The following is a 13,620-nucleotide window of genomic DNA, read 5'->3' as shown; positions in this document are numbered from 1 at the left end:
CTGCTAAGCATGGGATAAAATGGCAAATTATGATGGCAAATTCAAATTAATGCAGGGAGGAAACCCCTTTCCCTTACTAGCTTTGCACAGTGGTGGTCTCCAGCACTGGGTGGGCTTCTGCAGATGAGAATGTGAAAGTTATATTGAAAAATTTTATGCAAGTCAATTCTATGCAGATGGTGATTTAGCACTCAGTAGCAGTCAGCAGAATTTCAGAAGCTGCTGAGAAAAAAAGGAGAGAATAAAGCGAAGCTTCTGCTGCCTTGGTACTAGTTTATGGTTGTTCTACATCTCTACAGCTGGAAAGAGAACTGGAGGGAATAAGGATATTAAGAGTTGTAGAATATCTTCTGTATGCAACCATTTAAATAGACTAGAAAAATTTGGTTGGGAAGGAATCTCATAAAAGTCTGTAAAAATCTACAAGTGGCATGCACAAACTGAACAGGCAACAATCATGTGTCACTTCTCATAATATAGGAGTAAGAGTATTATCAGATACCAGTTCTGAAACAAGCAGGTGGGTTGTTTTATGGTTTTTGGGTTTTTTTCCATAGGTCATGCAGTTTAACTGGATTTTTTTGATGACAGAAGCTTACATTTTAAGAACAGTTAAAAAAATTTCATGAATACACCAACACCTATTAAACACAAAATTATGACCTCTAATGCAGAAAGTACCTGCAATGCAAATGGCCAGAAGCTAAGAGGTTATATCTCCGTAAAGATGTTTGCCCTATACTTACATGACAGAACATCTAGCTCAGCCAGAATCAGAGACACAGCAGCATGCTAGATGATGCTTAACCTGACCCAAATCACCCACTCTTACATCCTTTTTCTGTCTCATCTGCCCAATCCAAAAGAGCCATGCCAAAATCCAGTCTCTTCTTTCCCTCTCCCCAGTCCCTGCAGAATGCCTATACAAAATCAAAGCATTTCTCTACAAGACCAGGTCATTATTTCAGTGTCAACTTTTAATGGTTGCAAAGATGAGAGTTTTCTGAAACCTCTTGGTAGTAGAAGACATTCTCCATGCTGTCTGAAAGACTGTTTCTAGGCAAACAGAAGAACTTCACAATTAGATACTTATAAGCCACCCTTCATTGTTTATTATGGAAGAGATGACCCCACTTTGGATCCTCTAAAATGACAGAATATAATGAAGTCAAATGTAGGGTCAGAGCCTACAAGGGAACTCTTCGAACAGATTTTCACATCTTGAAAGCAGATTCGTGTTAAAGGACAAAGCCCCCTGTACTGATGTGCAGTTTTTATTGTATTTAGACAACACAATAGATAGTCAACTTAAAATTGCTCTGGAATCTGCTCAGGGTGTACAATAGGCAAAACCTTCATCAGACTCTTGTAAAGTGATCAGCTTGCACGTTGCTTAGGTTTTGGCCTCTGACCTCATCTAAGGTCTTCAGAAAAAATAACAGACTTCTGCAGTCCTTAAACTGTTTCCAGGAAAGCAGCTTCTTTCTTTTGTTGTTATAATGAGAATCTTCCCAAGGTCAGAATCTAATATTCTACAGATATTTATGCCTTGTGTCCTGCTGATCATCTGTGTTTTGAGGGCTTTACTTCTTATTGCATTGTGCTTTATATTATATAGTCAAAAATGGTACAGGAGTTGTATCCTGATGAACTTCAGTTCTGATGAAAAGCTAATACAGCACACCACTAAGAAAACAGACCATGAAGAGATTATTTTTTTATTTTTTATATTTTAAGTGGCACGTTAAGACAGAAACACTAAAGCAGCATGTTCTTCAGACATTATTTCATCCTTCTAATGTGGGAGCTCTGATGCTAACTACTCATATCATGACATTGACAGAGATCCTTCACTCTTATAACAGAACAAACTTGAGTATTACTTAAGTACTTATTTATGTATTTTAAAGCACTGACATTCCTGCTGAAAAGTATGGATCCCCTTCACAAGGGAAGGAAGGTCAGAGAATCTGTCACCTTGAAGAATTTCAGTTGCACCCATCATCGCTTGGCAATTCAAAATTCGGGCTCGGTATTTCATTATGTTTGTTTTTGTTACATCATTACATTTGTTAGCCCTAGCTAGTTGTACAATACAGGCCTTGCTTTATTTGGTCTCCTTTGCTACTAATAGGTAGACATTTTGATTTAGATTACACCCTCCCCCCTCTTCCAAAATGAACAAACCCATCATACTCACATATTGCATTCACCACACATCTAGAAATGACATACAAGATAAATTCCGCCATATGACCCAACATGTATATTTCATATTAACAGCACTTTTTGAACTTAATAAAAAGTTTGTTAGTCTATAGTAAGCACAGCCAGTATGGGTTTAAGAACTGAAGATATCAAGTCCTTTAAGGACTATGTCCTAGCTGGTTTTTTGTTTGTTTTTTTTTTTAAGAAAAGGACATAGGTAATTTATTCCCTTAAAAACAAGCTCTGAGGGTTTTATTAGTGGTTTCCTAAACTCTTCAAAGTCTGAGTCTTTGACTCTTCAGTCATGGAAAATGCTCTTGTACAAGCAGACAGGACTTTGCTTCCAGGAAAGAGCACCCTGGGAAGAGACGGATAGGATCGTGTGCTCAGCATCTCAATTCACAGGAAAACCCATGTTTTTTTGGGGGACCACTCTGTGCCAGATAGAAATTCTTCAATAAGGTTATGGCGACTGACTTATTTTTGTTGTTTTGGCAGCTGAATTGGAAAGTATTAGAAAATATTAGAAAATATGTTAATGTTTAAATAGGATAACATTTGTTTGGTTTTGATTCTGAAACTATAACACCAGAACATTTACTTCATACCAGACAAAAAGGAAAAGCAAAGGAAAAAGGGAAAAAGCAAAGGACACAGGGATTAGGCTCATGAAACAGGAAAAGGATTTTCTGGTTCTGATCACTATTGCATCAAACAAACCAAAAAAAAAAAAAAACCAAAAACCCAAACCACCACTGCTGCTGTTCCTGGTACATTTCCCATGCAAGATATGAAGAGGAAGAAGGCACAATAATTATTTCTGAAATCTGGCAAGTTTTGGAAGTTTGTAGGCAGCTGCTGGACACCTAGAGTTTATCAGCAGACGCCACAAGTACACTGCAAAAAACAGTCAGTCCTGACTTTGGTAATTAAAATAAATGACAGGAGTTCCATTATCCTCCGTATGTGCCCAACTAAGCAGGGATACGTGACTGACAAGGTAGACAGGACACAAAAAGAAGAGCAAGTTCAGAAACTAAAAGAAGAAAACTCTCAACTTTCAGCATGAAGAATGACAACACTACATTTTTATTTACATTATTTTATAGAGGGTTTCTAATTGTTTGTTGTAATATAACTATCATACAGCAGCTTGCAAAAACAACGCTTGCTTTTGAAGCCTAATTATCAAAACAGATAACAATATAAACTGCTTAAGCAAGTATCTGACTTCTTTGAGAATATTGCTCCTCTTAGCTTTCTCTAAAAAGCACCTAGCACTGAAAGTATTGACTTGATTTGTGAGACAAATGCAGTACAGGGTGCTTCTGAAAAGCACAGCTGTGTTTTTCGACCTCTTCCTTGATGTTTTAAGGTTGGACTATAATTACCATTGATTCAAGATTATTGGATTAAATGTCATACTTCATAGAAGAATGAAAGAAAAGGAAAAATCTCTTAAATGCTTAAAACTCTAAAGCATTGTGAACATATCTATTCCATATTTCATTTCCATCGTGCAATAAGTTTAGAAAGATGTTCAATAGTTAAGGTAATAATTTTTGTTCTTATCAGTTGTCAATAGTGTTCTGGCTACTGCAAATTTTCCACTGCAGTCCAAACTCAGAAGATTTAGGGAGAAGCGAGGTGGAGTTAAAAATAGTTATAAGGGTTACAAACTCTGGAACAAAATTTACCATAAGCATTAACCTTGTTTCACCCTCCATATTATCACTGAGAGAGTAGACCAATTCCAAAAGCATAAAATGAACCCAAATTAATTTTAAGGTGAGCACTTGTATACCTACGTATATGTGTGCATGTGGATATATATTCAATTCTCTTAGGTATAATAGATTCTAGAAAAAATCTGGAAGCAAGCTTTGGACTATGGCCTTAGGGCTTAAATGACTAATGATGGGTAGAACTTTCCCTGCTATAAATATGTTACTATGAAAAATAAGATAGTAACTGTCTAAAAAAGACAATTAATGGACTGAACAGCTCTCTGCTAAGAATGACCCAAAAGTGTGGGAAGATAACAATAAAGAGTAGAAAGGCAAAGAAATATTACTACCGCCAATTCCCTTCCTCATAAATTTCATATTGTTATATTTAGATTACTGGCCAGGAGTGCATCCTAATTTCTGCAGAGGGGACTCAGCAGGGGTTTGCGTTCACAATAGCATCTTGCAGACAAATGGGGCTTGACCCTGCTTCCATTCAAATAAACAAGAATTTGCCCATAGGCTTATAAAAGTAGGATGCGGGGCTTAAAAACAATTCTTTCATATTAAAGAAATATTTGAATCCTATCCAGTAACTTTTTGCCTGTGCTCTTCAACTCTGAAATAAAGGTTAATAGTTTCTTTGTGCAAGACTGGCTTAATTTTTAATTACAGTTCTATGTATGAAGCTCCTTAAAAAGCAATGTATGATGTGAGCTGGTTTCCTACTTAAATTTTACATCTCTAGAGTTTCAAGGGAGCTGCTTTTGACTGACACTAGAGATGAATAGTGAAGCTTACTCCGAGTGAAAGGGAAGGGAACAGAAATGGGAAGAAGTTAAGAGAGACTGAGCCTGATCTTTGCAGCAAAGATGCTAGCCGCGTAGTGATTCATACACTCTGCTGCTCTTCTAGCATAGAACAACTTGACGACTGTCAACAGTCACAGGTTAGAAGCAGAAGAGCACCAAGCCCACAGGTGCCACCAGTCCTTGATTCAGGGCTATGGAACAGGATACGGCTCAGTAACCATTGCCCTGGCTAATGACCCAGCACTAAAGTGATCCCTCTGAGAAGAGTTAGCTACTGAGCTACTTCACATGGGAGTTCACAGATTTGCCCAAACACAGACAAGAGAGGCTGCAATACACAGTAATAATTAACAGTCTCCAACTTGTGTGTACAGCCTCTCCTTGCATAGTTGGCTTCAGTGATTGTTTATTACCTGGCTGGAATCCAGGCTTCTAAATCCCTGCCAATAGTATTTCTAGAAGTGAAAATTCAGCAATATCTTAATCAAGGAAATGTCACGTCATAATGCTTTACAATAGGATCACAATGAATTACTCTTAAAACTCTACACAATCGAAAAAGATAGCAAGTGTGATTATACTGAATTTGCTTCTTAAAATGGTTTAAATACTGAGAACAGCCACTCACTGATTTCTTTTATGATCTCCCAAACTTAGCCCGATCTGCCAGTGAACAACTCTCCCAAGAAACCAGATATGCAACCAGTATTTTATTCAGGTCAGGGTTCCTGCAATGCATACAAGGGAAATTTAATTGCTGATATAAAATGACAATTTGATATTTAGAAGAAGAAGAGACTTAGGGGTTTTTGCCCCACAAAATAGCAATGAAAGCTGTCCTGTGAAGATGTCGAGCATGTGTGAATGGGGACTGAACAACATTTCACTCATTTTGGATAGAATTAAGTTCTTCATGACTACAAAAGTTTGGGCTGATACCATTTCTACCTGTAGTCTTACAGTGCCTTTTACAGCTTGCAAGTATATCAGCCAGCCTTGTATTCAAGTTCTGTATTTGGAGATATTCTGTACTATTAGAAATAGAAGCATTTTCTATCTTTAGAAAAGAAAGATTGGTCTCTTACCTTAGCGCAACAAAAAATTTGGTCTATTATTCTGGCATCTTTGTGACATCAACTGACATGCCATGATTATAGTCAAAAAACAAGACATGAACAAAGAACCCAACTTAACTGCATAAGACAATGTCAGGTACCCTGTATTTTAATGCATACTAAACATTTATATTTGCCATTCAAGATAAAGCATCTGAAGCAGCCACTATTTCCTTGAAAAACTTTACCTCTGTAGAATTTTGTCTATGTTAAAATATGAATTACCTGGCAAGTACATGTCAGCCACATGTTGTACAAGACAAAGCTTTTTCCTTTATGGACTTATTTTTTTTCCACAAGTGTAATAATTGTTGGGCAGGGGAGTAGGTGAAGAATAATTTCATAGATATTGATGCTGTTAGGACACTACAGGAGAAGAAATCACAGTCTCCCAAATATTCACCACAAAAAAAAACCAGGCCAAGATGTAAGGTAATCATGCTTCACCTAGTAGTCAGAGATAATGGTATTCTGACTACCACAAGCCAAAAATTGTCTGAAAAAGCAGCTCAGGAGCTCTGACATTTGGGAATGCAACACAAACTACAAAAGCACAATATATGTGACTCAAGTGACTACCTTCCCATCACTTAGTTGCACCTGGACAAGCTTTAGTTGGACAGAACAGTGGCAAAACAAAAGGAATGCAGGGATGTTGAAAAGCAAGCAAGAAATTGCAGATATCAAAGAGCTTTTTGGAGCCCCCTAAATCCAACAGGTACTCCATTTTGACTCCTCTTAAAGAAAAAGCCTGTGACTGAAAAAGTTCCTGTTAAGTGAGACATAGGAATGTCGGTAAGGGTAAAATGAAGGGGTAGGGGGGGCAGGAGAAAATATTAATACACAGAGGAAGAAAAAAAATAGTTAGGAACAGTCTGTCTAAACTAAAACAACTCAAAGCAGCAGAAGTGCAGTCCAAAGTTTTCAATGGTAACTTCCAACAGTCTCCACATTACTGCAGGAAAGGATCTTTTGCTTCTTCAGTAAATTGAAATCTTGCTGCCTTTTCTGCTTGACACAGTAAATACTTTGTGTAACAGCTATTAATGTCATACTCCATTGATTTCAGAATTCCACTCCTGATATAATGTAAAAGGCCTGAATATTGTCCATTAGAATATGTGGACAGTATTAGCAACATGACCAAGCCTCCACTGTTTCTCAGGACAGAATGAGAGCTAGTAATTCTCCACAGTCCTGCCAGGAATGCCTCGAGATTTGTTGTTTGCAGTGCTTGGTCTGCAAGCATGTTAACCGTTAAGAGCTTTGAAGCCTAGAACAATGCTTGATGTTTTGTTTAACGTTAGAGTCTGGTTCTTTATTAGGAAGTTTTTCCAGCTACTGAAGTATGTTTAGGAACAAAACTTGTTCCTATGGAAATCAGTGAGAATTCTGCCCTTGTCTCCAAATAGAGCAGGAACAGACTCCCTGTCTGCAACATCAGACATCTTGGCATAAAGCGACAAAATTGGGTGGGCCTGCTAAGCTTCACTAGTGTGAAAAGGTCAGCCTACAAACCAAGAGAAGCATGCAGGCTGTTGCTGGGGATGCTGCACATGCAGAGGTGCGGTCTCTCCAAGTCTTATCTCCAGAGAACATCACAAATTTGCACCTTGGCTTCCATCCTGCACAGCCAGCCAGACCTATAAATTGCTGTGCCCAGAGCGTATCTCCTGCAAATGACAGAAGCCGAGGCAAACCAGTCCTACCATAAAAGCAATGCTGTATTGCACCAGCTGAATTGAAAAGGCAGTTCAGAAGCAGCATCTAATGGTTGGGATGGCCACCTGAACTCACGTAAGTACTCAGCAGCTCCTCTCCATACGCATCATATATTGATAGAGGGTAGTGAGTTTTAAGTGGGTAATGTTACCTGTTTTCCTGCTGTGTATTGGTTTCTTGGGGATGGGGTGTTCCCTCTTTACATTTTGGCAAGCAGTATATGTGCATCTAGGCTACCAATCAAGGCAGAAATCTATCCTCTGTCCTACAAATAGCAGATAAATTTACCTACATTTTTCCAGTTATCAGAAAGAAAAGAAAGAAATCTTTTTTCCTTCTGTGCTTTAAATGTGAACTCTTCCAAAGGCTGCACTATGCTGTTCTCAGATTTTCAAGGATTCTCCCAAGAGCAGAGGCTTCTGAAGTCTCCAGATGCCAGAGCAAAGATACAATATGGCAAAGACAAACGCTTTGCCACATTTTTTACCTCTATCTCCAGACACTAATCAGCCTCTTTGAATCAGAATTACACCACTGATATTTCCCATCATTGGTAGACAAACTTTTTACAGCAGAGGCAAAGACACAGAGATAATGAAGACTTCCTGCTGCAGAATCTATAGAGGCTAGAAAATACCTCTGTTGTCAGGGCCTTTGAAACAGGCTAGAAAATACCTCTGTTGTCAGAGCCTTTGAAACCAATCCTTTTGTTTGGTGTTTCTGAAGCAACACATAAGCCTGGTCTGCTCACTCTCAGATTTGATCTATTCTAACAGCTGTGATTTGGCTCCTGCTCTTACTGGGCTTCTGGTGACAGCACAAGACTGTCATTCAATTAACACCACTATTACTATCCAATTCACCAGTATCTGGGTAACTCTTTCCTAATACATGTCTTTACCAAGCACTGTATCTCTTCCTTAATTTTTAAGTCCTTATAAAAAAATTCATGCTTTCTCTTCCTACATGCAGGAAGCTATATTATGTTCAGTAGGACTCCATAAGCAGGAAAATTTACTTTGGTCCTCAGACTTCCTATAGTTTACCATACAGTGATGTACAAATTGATCGTTGGCTTAACTCTACAACTACTGAAGTCCAGTACTAGTCTGAGCAATGAAAAGATTTGGAAGGAACTCAAATTTGGAAGTAATTTGAGTTGATGTATCTTCTCATATATTTTGTAAGTAGCAAACCACCTAGGTCTAAAATTTCCAAAGTGACTACATAGTTTGCATGTCAGCTTGCAATTGTGCAATATTACTTGCTTCATATTCGGGCCCTAAAAGTCTAAGTCATTTTGAAATCACTGTACAGTGTTCATTAAAATTATAGCAAGCAAATGAACAGTCAGAAAGGAGCTTTACTACTTTTTCATATTTGAGATCCTGTCCTCAAGAAGATTAAAATTACCAAAACAGAAGAGCTTTATTGTACCTTCCATTGGTATACGAAAATACATTCTTTCTTGTATCTCACTTAATTTTGACAGCTAAATTCTGATGAAAGACACAAGTAAATCTACCATATACAACAGTGAAGAGATGACTTTAAAAGTAAGTTTTTCATCTGAAAACTTTTCACAGGAAATAATCCTGCCTCAATCTAAAAGCCTTGTTTATCAGAAAGCATCAGTATCGATTAGTGTGGTGATTTTGGAAAGTAAGACCAAATAAAAATCCATAGCTGAACCAAATACATCGTATTTTGAGGTGTAAACATTTGATAGTAGTTTATGAAGCACATAAGCTTCCAACTGGAATAACACAGAAACTGCTGTCATACCTTTATAGTGTCATTACTCACATTTGTCAAATGAAGCTGCGTGTTTTATAAGCTCAGAAAGTATACTCAAACCCATCTGCTTTTATCCCTCCTAAAAACACTGGGGAAAAAAAAAAAAAAGAAAAATCATTATTCCACTTTGGATCTTTACTGTTGGTTTCTGCCTCTTATGAGCCCCTTGCTGCTAACGTGCATATTTTAAACTCATGATTGCCTTATTTTTCAATCCAGAAAACCAGTACGTTCAACCTGCCAGCAAACATAGGTGTTCAGGAAAAGCAGAAATAAGCCATTACTTACTCTCTAGTCCTTGGAGGACAGATCTGTGAACTTGTTCCCTGTAAGGTGTTTTCTGTAAATACATTTAGCAAAAGGAATTTTAAGGGACTAGCACTAGAAGCAATTCCTCCATTACATCTTCACACTAATCTGCAACAATCTCACTCCCTCTCGGACAGTAACTAGTGATCAGGCAAAGCCATGGTGACCAATACAGGAAAAACGTTGACTTGTTTCTTGTTATTGTACTGCAGCAACATTTTGCTGCCCCAACAGAGAACTGGTTGGACACAATATATGCCCATAACAAAACTCTACACTGAAGATCCTGCACTCCCAAAATAAGCAAGAATGATAAATAGGGGAAGGACGACTAGAGAAAATACAAAACACACAGTACCTTATTCACCATACCAGCTGAGGGACTTACAATACTATAGAAACAAATGACACTAAGTTTATTTCCACATGCCAGCAAAATTTAGGCAATACACTGCTTCAGTAGTGAATATGAACAGTTAGAAGCATTTCTGTTTATGAAAGCCAGTGTACATCCGAGTTATTTTGATATTCGTAAAATACAACATAAACCATCCATCATCCGTACCTATGGATTTAGCCTTCAAACTTATGTACTTTTTTCCCCACTCCCTCAAACGGAACATCTTTATCAGTGACAGCTCATATGCTCAGTTGTCTTCTTACGATCCTAAGTGATTATTGTTCTGAAAATAACTACAAAAGTAATGCCAGCTTCTTGTGAATAATCTTCCTTGCTGCTTTGTTTTCAATTTTAAAAAAAATAAAATGAAGAAATGAAGATATTGGGATTTTTCTTTCTCACAGCAACTAGTGTCTCAGAATTGAACTGCAATATCTTGGTTTTGCCATCACCAGTGATAAGATACCGAGCTTTGCAAAGGACATAAAGCACAGAATAAAACCTAGATCACTTTCTCTCTACATGCATTGACCATGCAGCAGTAAATAGAAAAATTTAATAGTTCAGTATGGAAATTTAAGTCAATGACATCCAAAGAAGAGAAGATGCTGACTAAGGTGTCATTTCTCTCTTTCTTTCTTTCTTTCTTTCTTTCTTTCTTTCTTTCTTTCTTTCTTTCTTTCTTCTCGTGGGACTGTCATAAAGTAACTTCACTGGAAACTAAGGATGTTCGGAATGCAATTTCCCTGCAGATACTGGAGAACACTAAAGCATTTGGAATGAGGCATACATATTAGGACTTTGCTGAACCGAGCTGGGGATAGACTCTTCCTCACAGTATGAAAGATATCATTTATACACTTAAAAAGAGTATTTCTAAATGTATGATTCTTACTAAGGTTCCTCTACTATTATAACTTAGTATTCCCGTCATCCAAAATGGTCATAACTGAACATCACTCTGGCAGTATTTTGGTTGTTCTAAATGTTCTAAAACATTTCTTACACACTCCCAATGTTTCTTAACAGAATACTACATGTTAAAATGTTTCTTGGAAAACAATGAAAATTGCTAGAACAGTTTTGGATGTTTAACTTGAGATCTAGTTAAGCTAAAAGTGTGTGCTTGCTCACTCTTTCTCTCTATACATCTTTCTCAAAGAAAGCATTAAGTCCTCCTCAGGCTGCAATTCTTAAGGCAAGGAATCAAGACTGTCATTCAATTTTACAGCCTCCTTTCTTTACTATTTTATCTTATTTTTGGATATATACTCTTCATCACAGTAGATATTTAAGACTGATAAAGAGTGACATTTTCACCTGATTAATGAAGTCAACCCAAGCAAGCAGTGACTGGTAGTTAGCATAAATGGGACTAGAATCACTGATTTCAGATGGATTATAACAGTGCATTTCATTTCAAGCTAATATGACTGTGCTGTGTTCAATAAAGACAAGTTAAAAAGAGGGATTTTGACTTATATCATTTGACAAAAGCTATGTTAAGATACATTTACTCCTTAGAAAACAATATACTCAATTTTAACTGTACTCCATCTTAGGAAAAGTGTTTTGTTTGAACAGAACAAATGCTCAGAACATTTCACAGGTACAAGTGGGCAACATTTCCTTTTGTTGAGACAGGGTAGGATATAAATAAGTTAAGAGATCTGTCAAGGTCACACAAGAAGGTGACAAAGTTACACAGTAAGTCACGCCTGATTCCCAGCTCTGCCTAGCAGACTGCAATACAATGCCTCTCAAAAGGTTCTGTGCTACTAAATGATACACAAACAAAAACATAACAAACATCGTGCTTTTCAGCACTAACACATTCAAGGAGTACTTTGAACGAGCCATATTTTAGTCTGAACTTCATAGATAAACAAGATAGGGCAGTAAAACAAGTACTATGTAATCTTGTATAACTCGCACACTTGCTTAGTCCCATCCATGTATCATTAATTAAGACAGGGACAAAAACTGAGCGTTAGAGGAACACTGAAAAGGGACACAGAATCACCTAGGTTCATTTGCTTGTTTTTCTGCTCGGTGACAAAACACACTACTAGCACGAATACGCTTCACGAAGGGGGGGGGGGGGGGAAAGAAATCGGGCAAATAGATAACCCCGAAGACTCAGAGGGGTGCTGTTGTCATGGAAACAAGTCACCACTAATGAGCTTTGCAAGAGGGGAGTGATTAATACTCGAGTCCTGTAAATAAATATTGATTCAGCAGGCGCGCACACCCCCCACCCATAATAAACCTCCTTGCCAGCAGCCTAGGTAATGGGCAAACAAACGCGGTGGCCATCCCTTAGCTTGCGCTCCCCGCCGGGTCCCTCAGCCGCGCTGTTTACACACCGCCCCGGCTTCCCTTCGCTCCAGCGGGCACGCAAACTTTCCCAAACGCCAGCTGCCGGCGTTGTGCACCGAGAGAAGGCGGCGGCGGCCGCCCAGCCCAACGCCGCGCCTCTGCTCTCGGCCAGCTGGGCCGCCGCAGCGCTGCCGGGCACCGCGGCACGGCGCCGCCGGTGTTGCTGCTGGGAGGCGCCCGGAGAAAAGCGATGCGCGACCGCTTCCCACCTTCCCCGACGAACCAGCCCCTAACCTGGCGCTAAGTCGCTCTCGGGACGCAGCCACTTTTCCCAACAGTTGCGTGGCGAAGCCCCGAAGGAAAGCTCGCCTCCGCCGCGGGGCTGGGGCAGGAGCAGTGCCCGGGGCGGCGACACTGACACCGACACCTCCAGGTAGCAGAGCGCGGAGCTTCAGTCCACAAGCCGGAGGACGAGACGCCGGTGCTCAGGACCTCTCTACCTCCCAGTTCTGATGCTCGCCGGTTCCTTTCTGTCTCCGCCTGCTTCCCCACCTTCTCCTTTCCTCCCCCCGCCTCCGCTCCAACCAGCTGCTCTCCCTCAGCCCGGAGCCGGCTTGCCAGGTGCCACCCTACTCCCACGCGCGTCTCCGCTACAACAGACGAAGCGCAGGATCGCTGATGCCGCGGCTCCCCGGGCTGGCTGCGGCTTCGGTGTCCCGCACACACAATTCCCCGCCGGCACGGGCACCCGCTGCCCCGCCGAGGAGACGGATCGCCTGCGGCAGCGAGAGCGGGGTGGGAAGGGGGGACCCAGCAGGTCAGGTGCGGCAGGAGGAGTGTCGTGTGATGTCGTTCTCCGGTGACCCTGAAATGGCTTCCCCCAGTGAAACTGGTCTCTGTCACCTCTCACAGGGGCTGGGGCTCCGGCAGCGAGGGTTCAGCTCGTGCAGCCAGAGCTACCCACTTCCCCCATGCCACCCCACTTTATACCCTGTTACGACTGCTCTGGGGATTGCGTATTTTAAGTTTTAAGAGCATTACATTAATAAATAGTGGTCTGGTAATTTTAAATTACTCTGGGAGCATTCAGCAGCCTATTAAGAAGCTATCCTCTCTGAGGACATTTTAATCAGAAGGATCAAAGCTCAGGCGCCTTGTCCTCCAGTGCCTCTGGCTTGTGGACACAGAGAGGCCCAGCAAATGTCTTATCT

General features: G+C 40.1%; 1 protein-coding gene across 18 annotated transcripts in view; it reads right to left on the bottom strand.

Moving 5' to 3' along the window:
• SHISAL1 (shisa like 1) overlaps nt 1-13,350 on the bottom strand; it is a 71,863-nt gene extending 58,513 nt beyond the window's left edge. For 5 of the 18 annotated variants that reach the window (XR_008451004.1, XR_008451005.1, XR_008451006.1 and 2 more), the window contains exon 1: nt 12,704-13,339. The gene's annotated coding sequence lies outside the window, so the exon portion shown is untranslated. Of the gene's footprint in view, nt 1-9,390; nt 9,470-9,669; nt 9,722-12,703 lie in introns of all 18 variants that reach the window. The other 13 variants (XR_008450998.1, XM_054073081.1, XM_054073087.1 and 10 more) reach the window with 8 other exon arrangements.
• Nucleotides 13,351-13,620: the final 270 nt, after the last annotated feature.

Source organism: Cuculus canorus, chromosome 1 (genome assembly GCF_017976375.1).
Source record: "Cuculus canorus isolate bCucCan1 chromosome 1, bCucCan1.pri, whole genome shotgun sequence".
NCBI classification, from domain to species: domain Eukaryota; kingdom Metazoa; phylum Chordata; class Aves; order Cuculiformes; family Cuculidae; genus Cuculus; species Cuculus canorus.
This window is presented reverse-complemented; position numbering and strand designations above follow the sequence as displayed.